The sequence below is a fragment of the Balaenoptera physalus genome (genome assembly GCF_965194825.1).
Source record: "Balaenoptera physalus genome assembly, chromosome: 9".
NCBI classification, from domain to species: domain Eukaryota; kingdom Metazoa; phylum Chordata; class Mammalia; order Artiodactyla; family Balaenopteridae; genus Balaenoptera; species Balaenoptera physalus.
In genome coordinates, this window is record NC_138888.1 from 94,257,806 (window position 1) to 94,271,573 (window position 13,768).

General features: G+C 36.4%; 1 protein-coding gene across 1 annotated transcript in view; it reads left to right on the plus strand.

Moving 5' to 3' along the window:
• Window positions 1-29: 29 nt before the first annotated feature.
• LOC309666647 (uncharacterized protein) overlaps window positions 30-13,768 on the plus strand; it is a 613,160-nt gene continuing 599,421 nt past the window's right edge. The window contains exon 1 of the transcript XR_014267186.1: window positions 30-5,881. The gene's annotated coding sequence lies outside the window, so the exon portion shown is untranslated. The remainder of the gene's footprint in view (window positions 5,882-13,768) is intronic.

A 13,768-nucleotide genomic window follows, 5' to 3' on the forward strand; every position in this document is an offset into this window, starting at 1 on the left:
ATCAATGGACAGATTATCCAGATAGAAAATCAATAAGGAAACACTGGCCTTAAATGACACATTATATCAGATAGGCCTAATATCTATCTATCTATCTATCTATCTATCTATCTATCTATCTATAGAAGATTCCATCCAAAAGAAGGAGAATGCACATTCTTTTCAAGTGCATAGGGAATAGATAGATCTTCAGGATAGATCCCATTATAGGCCACAAAACAAGTCTCAATAAATTTAAGAAGATTGAAATATCAAGTGTCTTTTCCAACTGTAATGGTTTGAGACTAGAAAACAATTACAAGAAAAAACTGTAAAACCCACAAACACGTGAAAAATCATATCCTACTAAATAACCAATGGGTCACTGAAGAAATCAAAAAGGAAATCAGAAAATACCTCAAGACAAATGAAAATGAAACACAATGATCCAAAATCTATGGGATGAAGCAAAAGCAGTTCTAAGAGGGGAGTTTATGCTGATACAGGCCTATCATCAGTAAGCAAGAAAAATCCCAAATAAATAATCTAACCTTACACCTAAAGGAACTAGAGAAAAAGAATAAACAAAATCTAAAGTTAGTAGCAGGGGACATCCCTGGTGGTCCAGTGATGAAGCCTCCGTGTTCCCAATGCAGGGAACATGGGTTTGATCCCTGGTTGGGGAACTAAGATCCCACTTGCTGTACAGCATGACCAAAAAATAAATAAATAAATAAAAGAAATAAAGTTAGTAGCATGAAAGAAATAAAAAAGTTCAGAATAGAAATCAATGAAAAAGAGGCTAAAAAAATAGAAAAGATCAATGAAACTAAGAGCTGGTGTTTTGAAAATGTTAACAAAATTGATAAACCTTTAGCCAGCCATCAAGATAAAAAGAGATGGTGCATATAAATAATTTCAGAAGTGGAAGAATTAAAGTTACAACCAATTCTGCAGAAATACAAAGGATCCTAAGGGATTCCTACAAGCAATTATATGCCAATGAAATGAATAACCTAGAAGAAATGGATATATTCCTAGAAATGTACAATCTCCCAAGACTGATTCAGGAAGAAATAGAAATTGAATCAGTAATAAAATTGAATCAGAAAAAAAAAAAAAACAACTCACAACAAATAAAAGTCCAGGACCAGATGGCTTCACAGGTGAATTCTACCAAATATTTAAGGAAGAGTTAACACCTATCTTTCTCAAACTATTCCAAAAAATTGAAGAGAAAGGAACGCTTTCAAACTCATTCTATGAGGCCAGCGTTACGATGATACCAAAACCAGACAAAGGTATCACACAGAAAAGAAAATTCCAGGCCAATATCACTGATGAACATACATGCAAAAATCTTCAACAAAATATAAGCAAACCAAATCCAACAATACATTAAAAGGATTGTACACCATGATCAAGTGAGATTTATCTCAGGGATGCAAGGTTGGTTCAATATGTGTAAATCAATGTGATACACCACATTAACAAAATGAAGGATAAAGATCATATGATCATCTCAATAGATTCAGAAAAGCTTTTGACAAAATTCAACATCCATTTATGATAAACACTCTCAACAAAGTGGCTATGGAGGGAATATACCTCAATGTAATAAAGGCTCCATATGACAAACCCACAGCCAATATTATACTCAATGGTGAAAAGCTGAAAGCATTTCTTCTAAGGTCAAGTACAAGACAAGGATGCCCACTCTTGCCACTTTTATTCAGCACATATTGGCAGTCCTAGCTACAGCAATCGAATAGAAAAAGAAATAAAAGGAATCCAAATTGGAAAGGAAGAAATAAAACTGTCACTGTTTGCAGTGATATTATTTGTAGAAAACTGTAAGTACGTATCAAAAAAACTATTAGAAATAGTGAATGAATTAAGTAAAAGAGCCGGATACAAAATCAATATACAGAAATCTGTTGCATTTATATACACTAGTAATGAACTATCAGAAAGAGCAATTAAGAAAACAAACTTACAGTCGCATCAAAAAAGAATAAAACCCCTAGGAATAAATTTAACCAAGGAGGTGAAAGACGTGTACTTAGAAAATTGTAAGACAAAAATAAAAGAACTTAAAGATGACACAAACAGATGCCCTTAGGGAGTTGCAAATTAAACAACAATGAGATACCACTACATACCAATTAGAATGGCCACAATTCAAAACTCTGGTAACAGCACCAAGTGTTGACGATCATGTGAAACAACAGGAACTCTCATTCATTGTTGATGGCAATGCAAAATGGTATAGCCACTTTGGAAGACAGTTTGGCAGTTACTTCTGAAACTAGACATTTTTTATCATATGATCCAGCAATTGTGCCCCTTGGTATTTACCCAAAGGAGTTAAAAACTTAGGTCCACACAAAAACCTGCACATGGATGTTTATAGCAGCTTTATACATAATTGCCAAAATTTAGAAGCAACCAAGATGTCCTTCAGTACGTGAATGGAAAAATAAACTGTGGTACATCCAGATAATGGAGCACTATTCAGTGCTAAAATGAAATGAGCTACCAAACCATGAAAAGATATGGGGAAACCATATTACTAAGTGAAATAAACCAATCTGAAAAGCTACATGCTGTTTGATCTCAACTATATGACATTATGGAAAAGGCAAAACTATGGAGACAGTAAAAAGATCAGTGGTTGCCAGGGGTTAGGAGGGAGGGAGGGATGAATAGGCAGAGCTCAGAGGATTTTTAGGGCAAACTATCCTGTGTGATAAGACAATGGTAGATACATGTCATTATTCATTTGTCAAAACCCATAGAACGTATAAAACCAAAAGTGAACCCTAATGTAAACTATGAACTTCGAGTGATTGTGTTGTGTCAATGTAGGTTCATCAATTGTAATGAATCTACTACTGTGGTGCAGGACATGGATAATGGGAAGGTTGTGTGTGTGTAGGGGGACAGACTTTCTATGGGAACCCTGTATGTTCTGCTTGATTTTGCTTTGGGCCTCAAACTGCTCTAGAAATACAGTTTATTAATTAAAATGAAAAACAGCATTGTGTTGACAGTATTTTAAAAGACAAAGGTATTTAGGGTAAAGTGACATGTATTGTCAGGATATGAGCTGGAAATTTATGTCCTCTGAGGCTTAGTTGCTTTATATTTAAATGAATTATATGTATAAATATATGTATATATTTCAGAAAATATTAATAACCACTGGTACTAGAGTTCCACTTAGGGAACTGTCTTCATTTAGGAAAATGCCTTGATAAACTTCCATGACTGTGGAAGGTGAGGCCTTTAGAGTGAGGTGTAGAAGGAGGCTGCAATACAAAGAGAGAACTAAACAGTTATGCATAAAGAAGTGAACATAGATGTGGAGGAGGAATGCCAGGAAGAAAGACAAGGGAGAATGGAGTTAGAAAAAAGGCCATAAAACATAGGTAGCAGGCTGAATCTGTGGAGGAAGATAGAAAAATTCCTATGCCACTATGGTGGCATAGTAGCTGAGAACTTTAAAGGCCTTTTGGCAATGTAACAACTCATGGCATTGCAGTGTCTATGTGGTTTGGGGGAAATCAAGGAAAGAAGCTCTGTATAGAATAAAGAGAAGCAATCATCTATAAGAGGTGAGGTGTGTGAAATCAATAGTTCAGCAGAAGTAAGAGCCACCGTTGATCATGAGAAAGCAAGTACATGGGACTAAGGGCAATGGAATTTCTCATAGGAGCCTTTCTCAAAGAGAGGATGAGATTCCAGTTGACAGATCAGATGACTGGATTCACAGGACGATTATGGGGACATTTGAAGGTGTGCAGTACACATGGTAGTAAAAATTCAAGTAAACACACAACTTCCAATGGTCTTCTATAGTCCTGCCTCACTTTTCAAGCTGAGACAGCCTTGGCTTTGAGGATTATCTCTGAATAAGGTAGTAGGGAAGCTCTGATGGAATAAAACTCTTCCACGGTACCTAACAGAGCGTGGCAGAAAACTGCCTATCTGAAAATGCCATTCACCCAGGTACAGAAAAAGGTCTAACCCAAGTCATGTCCCCATAAGAATAGAATTAAGACATGTAATCTTTTCCTTTCCAGATTTGTAGACACATGGTAAAGTCACATGAAGCTTAGAAAGTATCCTATTTTTGAGAACAGTAAAAGATTGTCCCAAGGAGGGTTAAGGTTAGATAAGTAACCTTCTGAGAATGGCACTAGAACTGAAAAAGGAAACAAATTATATTCTCTCAGAAACGTGTTCATAAGATTTAGTAGAGTCAAGAATACTGACTAACATGATATGGAAGTGCTCCTAAGATGCAATGGGTACAGAAATAGAGAAAAAAACAGAGCAAATGACTAGCACCATTGGCTCTTCCCTTTTTCACTATCATAGTTACCATACTTTTAGATAACTTTCCTGTCTGTTTGCTTCTAGACTTTCCCACCCAAACCAATTGCATAATTCAATGGCCACTAAAAGAAATTTGATCACTTGCATCAGTAATTTAGAGTCCAATGTGATCTTTCATATCAAATTCAAGTTTCAAGTCTTTGAACCTCCAGGTTTCTTATTTGTAGTTCTAGTAGTTTTTGCCTATCTAATCTTTTGATGTGTCTTGATTTCTATCTCATTTATAGCCAAATTAGCTTAATGATTTCTGTATGTATCTTTCTATATACGGAAATATATAAAAATTGTTATACGGAGATAACAATTTTATCTACCCTTCATAGCCAGCTCACTAGGCATCTGCCTATGAAGAAAACACTCCACTTTCATCTTAATCACTTCATGTTCTGTCCTTCCCCTAAATGCAATCATTTTTTGTTCAAAAATATGAAGGAATGGAATGTTTCTGAATATTTGAACAATGTGGATGATTTAATATAAGTAGCTTACATGAATTGTCAAACTTAAATTAGTTATTTTATAATAATGATAAGATTAAACAATATAATAAAATCTCTTTTTGATAATTCAGAAGAAACTGCAGAACCTTGGGGTGGCTTAGGTTCACAAGTACCAGCAAGCATTGTTATTCAATAGCACTGCAAAATAAATCTGACTATTCAGGTGTTCTGGGTGGTTTTGGATTCTTGATAAATAGGAGATTATTCTAGCCTTCAAAATACAAATATTCTTTGGTCTTTTCATAGTCATCCTGTCAGACTATAATCGTTTATGGGATATCACAGGTATTTATGTATTTGGCTATGGTATTTTGTCAATGAAATAATCCATCTCATTGGTTCTATGTTTTTTGTTTGTTGAAGATTCTTAAGTCATATAGATGTATTCTTTAGTGATGCAAAGTGAAATTTTGACTGTCTAAGCAGATTTTCTCAACCTTTCCCTCTTGAAATGGTAAGAGAGTACAGACAATTCAATCCCCTGTCATCTCCTGACCATTTGCTTAATCCTCCCACTGAGGTAAGTAAACTGAGATGGTGACGGTTCCTGTGAGTTCTGCAGTGTTACTTAGAAAGAGCATGGGCTTTTGGGTCCTACAGACCTGTGGTTGAATGTTGTTTTCTAGATCTGTGACCTTAGGGAATTTATTTGAATGTTTCAGAGACTCAGTGTCCTTATCTGTAAAATAGAGATAATAATATGTACCTGCTGCAGAGACTGCTAATGTTTCCCTTTTATTCTTGGGCACAATAAATATTTTCAGCTCTCTCTTGCAGACTGGTGTGTCCAGGCCTGAATTCTGGCAATGGATTGCTGGTTGGAAAGAAAAAGCACCACTTCCTGCTTGGCTTATGAAAATCCCCCAAGTACGCTCTTCTCTGATTTTCTCCATTTGCTGGCTTACTGGCGAGGACTCCAGAGACCTATGAGAAACAAGAACTTTAAGACAGAAGAAGCCTGGAACAGAGCCTGCTGCCACTCCTTTGTCACCCCATCAGATGTAAGTAAGAAATAACATTTATTTTGGTAAGTCACTGAAACTTGGAGGATGTTTGCTTCCGCAGTTAGCCTACCCCAACTAATACACCTTTAGGATTATTATAAAGATTGCACGAGGAATCTTTATAAAGTATCTGACATAAATTGTGTTCAGTAAATGACAGTTATTGTCACCATCATCCTTTACATGTATAAGCATGTGAGTATTCAGGCATTGCAGGTACCAGCATTCCCCCAAATGATCAGACCGACAGGATGTGAGTTGGCAGGACTGACTTCTTGCTGCTACTCTTACAGTTAGACCCATTGGTATTTCTCAGATTCCTTGGAATTATAAATGATTAATTCATTTAGTTATAGATTTTTAAATTCAGTTATAGTTGACATATAACATTATATTAGTTTCAGATATACAATGTAATGATTCGATATTTGCATTTATTGAAACAATCACCACGATACATCTAATCAACATCCAGTTATAGATTTTGACATCACATATTTAATCCTTTTGTTGGCCTGTTCATTTTATTCTCTGTCATTGTACCATGTGATACCCCTAGCTTAAGTCACATGTTTTATACTGTGATTGTGTACCATTTAGGATCCAGGGGAGAGAGACTAGACTAATGCTGTTCAGTAGAAATGCAATGCAAGCCACAAACATAATTTTAAATTTTCTAGTATTGATAGTTACATTAGAAAAGTTTAATAAAACCCAGGTGAAATTAATTTTAATAATTCATTATCTAACCTAGTATATCCAAAACATTAAAATTTCAACATGTAATCAGTATTCTTTGCATTCTTCTTTTTATGCTGATTCTTTGAGAACAGTGTGTATTTTACACCAACAGCCTGTTTTGATTTAGACTAGCCTGATTCCAAGTGTTCAATAGCCACATTTGCATAATGGCTGCCATATTAGACAGCTCAGGAATGGGCAAATGAAAAGACCTATCACCACTTCTGGAAAAAAATCTTCAAAGTCATGTGCTACATTTTCTTTGTAGGTAGAGGATAGCATTATTCTTATTGTTCTGGGAGACTAGACATAGGAGGGCAAACATTCAGATCATCAGGTTCAGGAGATGGACATTTTACTTATAGGTGTCATTTATCTGGAGATACAAGTCAGGAACCTTCTTTGTAGCTCTATCTTCTGTGGTACTTTGTACATAGAAGGCTCTTACTGAGAGTTTTCAATGGGATGATCAATGTTCATACAATTATGTATTCAACATTCATAAATTTATAATAAAAATATTTATAACTTTTACAGGAAAACTAACATTTTGAGCTTGTGTGCTAAGGGAAGCCATGCAAGATCCTGGTATATGGTAACCCCCAATGTCTAAGTTAGCGATAAAATGTTTATTTTTCTTAAGGAAAAACTAATTACTCCTGGCCTCAATTTTCAAAGGAAATTTAACTTTTTTGTATAAAACATAGACTTCAGAAATCCATTACTGTATATTGAAATGCACGTCTGTCCTTGTTTAATGAAAGCATAGGAATTAGTCACTTTCCAGTGTATAAAAAAAGAGTTTAGTTCAAAGGCATTGGATTTACCAAAGTAAACAGTGTTTGAATAGAATAGTTACTTTAAAGATGACAGGCAGTCACTCCTAGGAAGGAAATAATATGTTGCAAGTTTGAAAGAAAATGGTTTACTTAAGATGTCATTTCATGAAAAGGAAATAATGTCTTTGATATTCAAAGCACCAAAAAAGAACTTAACACACTGTGCTAGAGAAACCAGAGATAATTTGATGGTTAGAAAAGATAGGGTTTTAAGAAAAAAATGTTACCTTGTTTTCGTCTTCCATCACAGAAAGGAGATTAGATATATGAGGCAAATTGAGGGAGTTAGGGGGAAAGTAACATATACAAATCAGATGGTATAAGGAAAAATTAATAAAGCTAAATACAGATTGTTAAATGATAATGGAAAGAGGTCATTTTTTTAAAAGATTTATTTTATTCTTTATTTATTTAATTAATGTATTTTTGGCTGTGTTAAGTCTCAGTCACAGCATGTGGGATCTTTCGTTGTGGTGCACGGGCTTCTTTCTAGTTGTGGCATGTGGGTTTTCTCTCTAGTTGTGGCATGTAGACTCCAGGGTGCATGTGCTCTGTAGTTGTGGTGTGCGGGCTTAGCTGCCCCATGGCATGTGGGATATTAGTTCCCTGACCATGGGTCAAACCCACGTCCCTTGCATTGTAAGGCGGATTCTTTACCACTGGACCCCAGGGAAGTCCCAGAGGTCATGTTTAACATAACTATAATTTTTAAAAACTATAGTCATTATGTTGTATAATATATCCCCAGTACTTGTTTATCTTATAAACACACTGTATATTAAAATTAGAGTGCACTGTCGGTGGCAATGTAAATTGGTACAGCCATTATGCAAGTTTCTCAAAAAATTAAAAATAGAACTGCCATTTGATCTAGCAATCATACTTCTCCACTGTCATTTCCATGCTACTCCTTACCCACCACACTACAGAGAACTGAAGACTAGGCTTGCTCTTAATGCAAAAGGCATGGCTTCACAGTCATAAACTAGGAATAGAGGACTGGCTCAGCTGTTTTACTTCTGGTAGGAGACAGATGGGCTTTAGATGAACTATCCAAAAGCAAAGCCATAGGTTTGGGGAGATGTTCTCTGGCCTTTAACTTGCATGCAGCTATCAATTTAGTAGTTGACTCATTAGGTGACTTAGAATACATTTTGCAATGTTTTATTCTTGGAAGATTTATCAAGAAGTTACATTTATTAATTTTTTAAGGTCAGATGATTCTGACCTTAAAAAAAATTGCTGATTACAATTATTACAGTCTTGCTTTATATCATTGGATTGTTTACTTTCAAAATTGATTCTCTCTCTCTCTCTCTCTCTTTCTTTCTCTCTCTACTTTTGAAGGGGCCAGGAAAAGAAAGTTTTGGGTAAGACAGTTTTTTGTTTTTTTTTTTTTTAATTTTATTTATTTATTTATTTATGGCTGCTTTGGGTCTTCGTTTCCGTGCGAGGGCTTTCTCTAGTTGCGGAGAGCGGGGGCCACTCTTCATCGCGGTGCGCGGGTCTCACTATCACTATCGTGATATCACTATCGCAGCCTCTCTTGTTGCTGAGCACAGGCTCCAGACGCGCAGGCTCAGTAGTTGTGGCTCACGGGCCCAGTTGCTCCGCGGCATGTGGGATCTTCCCAGACCAGGGCTCGAACCCGTGTCCCCTGCATTGACAGGCAGATTCTCAACCACTGCGCCACCAGGGAAGCCCCCGGGTAAGACAGTTTTAAACAAGTTTTTTGTTAAGTGAACTTCGGCCTTAAGCACTGTCGTTATAGTGCCTGCTGGATAAAATTGCCTTGCCTTTAAGGAAGATTCATAATAGTTTTAAAAAACATTAACCCTTATAAGAAAATTTCAGCATAAATTGTTTGAACCAATGAAAAATTCAGTTCTTTAATTCATCTTTTTGTATCTTACTTCACTGGCTTTAACTTAAGAAGAATAAAGATACGTAGAAAATGAAGCAATATGATTTCTCAGAAAGATATTGATAGTTTCTTTTACTTTCATTATCAAAATAAGTACTTTTCTTAAGTAGGATGAAAATACTGATTCACCTCTGTAAAACTTCAATCACTACTTTGGGTGACTAGTACCCTGGATTTGCTGTGGGTCTCTTGGAAGTTTGAGCTCTAATGGCCCCTTGACACAAGGAACAGCAGACTGTACAAGTCTCCTGACAGACAAAGTAGGGAGAGCAGTGAAAAACTTTGATTTCTAGAGAGAAGACAGCAATGGAATGGTTCCTTGACTTCCGTGGTTGTTTGCCACAACTCTTCAAAGTTTACAGTCAGAACATTTATTCATAAAGCATGAAATATGCAGTCATGCCTTTTGCTTCTAATTGTGGATACCTAAATTATGCATTTTTGGCCTATTATGGCTAATTTGGAAAATAATAGTTTCATTATATAGTATCATCTACAGACTCCTTGGACTGTTCTAGAATTATATGACATATGAATGCTAAATTTTTATGACATTTAAGTATTGATGCTCCCCATGCTATTTAAAGCTAATTTAACCATAATAATCCCCTAAATTCAAATTTTAATGAAGCAAAAAAAAAAAAACAAAACTGATTAGGTTCAAGTGCATAAAGCTCATGCTGCAGGAAATGTGGTTTACTAAATTCTTCTGTTTACTAAAAAATTAAAAATGGCTCTCTTAAGGAGCCATTTGTGCACCGAGTATGGAAAGGCATAGATACTATATTAAAATTTAGGATAATGCATATGTTTAAGTTTTGTTGTCTCCAAAACACTTTGGTATCGACTGGTTCGTGTATGAAAAACATGAGTTTCTGTGCCATCATGCTGGCTAGAAACTTCTTCAGATTGTCCAGTGGCTTGAGAGAACTTGAAGTAACATTTTAAGCAGTAGTTCCCAAAAATGTACATCACTTAGTAAGTTTTGTACTTAAATATTACTGTTTTTCACATGATTTTAAGAGGTATGTTTTAAAAGACTTGCTCCCCCTTATTCCCTGTCCTAGGTTGTATTATTTTTCCCAACTCTTCACGGCCTTTCCTGCAGGAGAATTATACTTCCCAGCCCCAGGCTTGGCCGTGTGCTTTTCTTTGTGAGCATGAATGATAGACATATATTGGCTAAGCAGAAACATTACTCGCCATCAGTCATTCCACTGTTGTTCTTTTCCCTCTGTCACAAGAAGAGTGCATCATGGATAGGGGTTGTTCCTTCACCTTGGATCCTGGAAAGAAGATGTGTGGGACAGAATCACAGCCAATCTGCAGTCAGTTTATGATGTGATGTGGGCCAGAGATAAACCTTCATTCTTGTAAACAACAAGATTTGAGGGCTGCTGTTTAACCACAGCAGAAACTAGCAAAAGCTGACTTCTCAGACTGTAATTATAGCCCTTGTTGAAAGAAAAAAAAGGGGGAGGCTAGGAGGTTATATAACTCAACTCTGTTCCACCAACCTCCACTTCAGCCTACAATTGCTTGGGTCCAATCCACTTTTTTTTTTTTTTCTTGAGAATTTGAACAAAGAGACATAGAATGTTGTGTTCAGTTACGGTGTATTTGAGTTGAAGGTCTTGTAGAGCAAGGGTTAGAGTTGGCTCCACAAGCTAAAGTTATGAGGCAGCAGAAGGTATTAGTGGAAGCTAATGCAAATTATTATAACAGTTAACATTTACTGAGAGCTCACTTTGGGCCAAACGTTGCTTCAAGCACATTCTATCTCTTTTGATCCTCATATCCATGCTATGAGCAGAGCCATGTTGAAACTTACAATTGCGATAAGCACTGAAAAGATTATGGTGCTTTGTCACCACTCGCCTAATGCAAGCACACACCAAATGGAATTTCAAATAACTATTAGTTGTTAATATCACTACTTTGATGACTATTTTGATGCTTTTTCATATCCATTAAAAATGTTTTATCATTTCATCTTGACAACCCTGCTTTACTTGTACAATGAGTACATCCTTATTCTGCCTATGGGGTAATATATCACTGCTTTTGAGGTGGGTACTAATTATTATTCCATTTTACAAATAAAAGAGTGGAAGCTTCAAGAGGTTAAAGGTTTGTCTGTGGTCTTATAGATAGTAAGGGTTAGAACTGGGTTTAGAATTGAGGTTCAAACTCAGATTTATTAGATATCAAAATCAGTGTACTTAACCATAGCAGGAAAAAAAAAAAAGAGATTAGTGGCTGGCAGCTCCTGAGAGACAGCAGGAAGGATCTATGCTCTTGATTTTCCAGTTTCTAGTTCCCACGCAGCCTGGCTGTACTTAATATACTGCCCTTATATGTAGATGGGGGTTAGGGGATGGGAGGGGGAAGGGAAGCCAAGAGAAATGCCCTCATCCCTTTGCTTTTAGTGTTACTCTCCATTAGAGGTATCCTTAAACAGTACTAAATTTTACTGGATTTTAGTGAAATGACTGTTCAGTTTTTGCTAAAGCCCCCTTTCACATTAGGCCACAGACACGAGTGCAAACAGCTAGGCTGGGGCAGATTGAATGACAGCTACTCAGAATGTGTAAAAATTTGGCAAATAGGACTTTGTTACTTGATCGAACTTATTGTGCCTGGTTCTTCTACTTCTTAGAATAAGTCCTGTCTTCTGTTGTGCCTCAGTCCCTCATGTAAAAACTTCTGTCTTGTGTAGTGACTCAGTTTCCCAGATATGCCTGTACATTTCTGACCCCAGATGGTAGTGGTAAGAGTGTTTATTCTCTGATCAGACTGCTCTCAATAGCATCACCTGCTAGGCATGACCTTGGGTAAATTACTTTTCTAAGTCTCTGTTTAACCGTACCTACCACATTGGGCTACTGAGTGAGTGAATACATGTAAGTTTCTGGCACAGGCTGAGTGATGCATGAATGTTGACCGCTCGGTTATTTTTTGTCTACATACAGTGCCTAGTGTGCTTACCAGCTGATAATCCTTTGAAATAACTTTGAGGCCTAGAGTTTCCAATCCAATAGTTTAGAAAGCCCAGAATCTAAGTTCATCAAAACGGAGTAAGCCTTTAAGGTATTTGGAGTTTTCTCTTAAAAGGGAGTTGAAATATTGAAAGGATCTTCCGAGTCAAGTCTCCCCTGAAGGCCCCTGTGTTGCTGCTCCCTCTGGTCAACATTATTCAGTTTCACGGCGGGGCATGGGGCAGAGGAGTTCCTTACACTAATTGTAGCTGGATTGATCCTGGTTAGGGATTCCCTATAGGGACTAAAATTCAAGACCTTCAGCTGTCTAATTATGATCCGATGTTTTAAGATGTGAAGTTTTGCTGTATCCTTCGCTTCTGCAATTTATGGGCTTTTGGTAATGGGTGGTGCAGTAGGGAGCCTCTCCCTGTAACCACAAGGCACGGGCCAAGAATCCTCAGTTCTCTGTCATCTGTAGGCACGGCGCCTCAGCTGTTGGGAAGCTTCAGCTAGGGGTATCTATAGCGTGCAGTCATAGTGATCAGAGTTTAGACCAGTGATTTTCAAACTTCAGCATGCATCAGAATCACCTGGAGGGCTTGTTAAAATGTAATTTTTGGTCTTTGTCCTCTGAATTTCTGATTCATTAGTTCTGGGTAGGGTCTGAAAATTTGCATTTCTAACAGGTTCCCTAGGACGTGATGTTGCTGGTCCAGATACATAGAAATATTCCTATAATTGTTACGCTAAAAAGTGTTTAAAAATTTAAATTGTCTTCTCTTCATAGGGATTTTCCCATTGAAGAATCTTTTTATAAACCAATATCATATCAGATATGGATATATATGACTGACAGACACAACTGTATAAAAGTTATTGATAGGGACTTACACTGAATTTGCTCTCAAACCAAGGTATATAGCTACAGCATTCATTTGTGTGCTGACTGCTTTTTATTTTGTAATTATAAAAGTTAAACAGAAACGTATTTGGGTGAAGTACAAAGATAAGAAAAATTGGATTTAATGATATGAAACAGATTTTTTTTAGTGATTGAAATTTTTTATTTAAGAGTATTTTTTTTAACTTTACTGAAGTATGCTTGACAAATAAAAATTGTATTTATTTAGGTTGTACGAGTTTTTTAAAGGTATACAATGTAGTATAGTGAAGTGATGACCACAGTCCAGTTAATTAACATACCTATTCTATCACATAGTTACCTGAAACAGATTTTCAAGAAGTATAATGCAGTTTTACTTTTGGGGGCTATATTTTTATAGAAATCAAAAGAGGTTATGACCTAATTTGAAAGGCCTAAAATAACACTGCTGAAACTTACATTCTTTGCTGAACACTGATGGATGAGACTTAAACATATTTACTCCTAACAAGTCAA